Here is a 2,073-nt window from a genome sequence, read left to right on the forward strand (position 1 = left end):
GGTGGAAGTGGTGGCCAAGTTACTAGTGGCGCACCGTGGCATGGTGCGCCATTACTAGTTCAACTAGTAATGGCGCACCACTCCCACGGTGCGCCATTAGTAATTTTGACAAAAATTTAAAAAAAATTAAATTTTTTTTTACTAATGGCGCACCGTGGATGTGGTGCGTCATTACTAGTTTTGAAAAAATTAAAAAAAAATTACTAATGGCGCACCGTGGACGTGGTGCGCCATTAGTGTCTACCACACTAATGGCGTACCAACACATGGTGCGCCATTAGTATATAGTAATGGCACACCACATGTTTGGTACGCCATTAGTGTCAATTCCATCTATAGCCCTTTTCCTAGTAGTGATTTTTTTTAGTACGTGCCATTTGCACCAACGGTGGGCGGTTATTGGCATGACATCTGCGATAGCTAGCTCCATCTGCCTACTTTGATCTGTTAAAGTGTCAAATTTCAAATAAAATGTTAGAGCTTGTACGTGATCTGATGTCGATATATATGCAATGAACAGCTTACCTGTCAGAAATGTCACTGGAATTTTTTTGTCCATGGCTGCGATGAATGTCTCAAATGCCCATTTGAATGCTTCCACGGTCTCTTCACGCAGTACCACACAACCAAACAAACAGCATTGGTGGTGGTTGTTTACCCCAATGAACATGCCAACTGGCATTTCATATAAATTGCTTTTGTAGGTTGTGTTAAAAGTGACCACATCTCCGAAACAAGAATAATCCGCCCTGCTTTTCTGATGGCACCAGAATAAACCTGAGACTCTTCTTTCCTGGTCTGACTTCACTGCAAAATAGAAACCTCTATTCTCAGCTTGCATGTTTGCAAAGTAGCGTAGAGTTTTTATAATGTCATCCTGGCTTGACTCATGTGCTATTGATGCACACATGCTGCGCAGAGATCGTTTTCTGAAAGGCACATCCTCATAACGGCCGTGCATGTCGGACATGACCCCGTAAACCTTGGTGAGTGATACGTTGTTAAGACGCATGTGACTCACTAAATCCTTGACCGATGAGTCAATGTGGTTGTGACACTTCCATAATTTCCTTTCCCCTATTGACTTTGCCATCCTGTGATTATGTTCTAACATCACGATTGCATAATACCAACCATCGTCTTGTGTACGTAGGACTCTGACCATTGCACGGCAATTTGTCCGAGCAGATTTTGAGTTCTCTGTGTTGTCTTTGCCCTTCATAACATTTGATGAAAAATACCAGTTATAATGTGATTGAGATAAAAACTTTTTCCTTAGGAAATACACAAGTTATAAATGTACTTACCTCACATGAGCACAGTATGTCTTGTTTTGACTTGTATTTATTGCCGTTGACGTATTTGTTTCCACGTTTGATGCCGAAACCAACTTCCCATGAATATGCATTGTAAAACTCATATGCCTCCAGTTCAGAATTGAACACCATCCCAACGGCTGGTTCGAAAACTACTTTTTCCCCAACCTGGCTGCTTCTTCAATTGCACGCTCTATCGCTCCCTTGTGACCTTGTTCTGGTACCCTGAAATCTTTTCCAACTTTGTTTCTGCGACAAACCAAAGAAGTACTGTTTTATTTGTTTGAAACGTGACCATCTATGGTAACATTAAAACGTTTAACTAGTTGCATGAAAATCAAATAATGAATGCAAACTCTTATTTTATTATACAAAGGAAGTATAGTGGAATATGATGAAAACCATGGATGCAAAAACATTGTAAGTGCGAAAGCTATCACTAGTTCATTGTAAATCCGTTATAATGAACTGTATTAGTGAGACAGGTGTGGATCGGATGAAAGTCGGAACGTTACCTTTGACGTCTTATCCACCCTGCATTTGCACCGTCGTCTTGAAGCCCCGGTGCCGGAGTGGCCGAGTGAAATGCTTTGTTGTCTTCATCATTTTGAAAGTGGTTCAGATCTGTTGTCTCACAAAACGAATTAACCTTGCTGGCGGGGGTTTGGAACATCAGATCAATGTCCATTTGCTCGGGCATCTGGCTTGCAGTGGTCTCAAACTTTGGATCCGTGCGTTCTTCACCTGATGCATTGGC

Source organism: Triticum dicoccoides, chromosome 3A (genome assembly GCF_002162155.2).
Source record: "Triticum dicoccoides isolate Atlit2015 ecotype Zavitan chromosome 3A, WEW_v2.0, whole genome shotgun sequence".
In the NCBI taxonomy this organism is placed as follows: Eukaryota; Viridiplantae; Streptophyta; class Magnoliopsida; order Poales; family Poaceae; genus Triticum; species Triticum dicoccoides.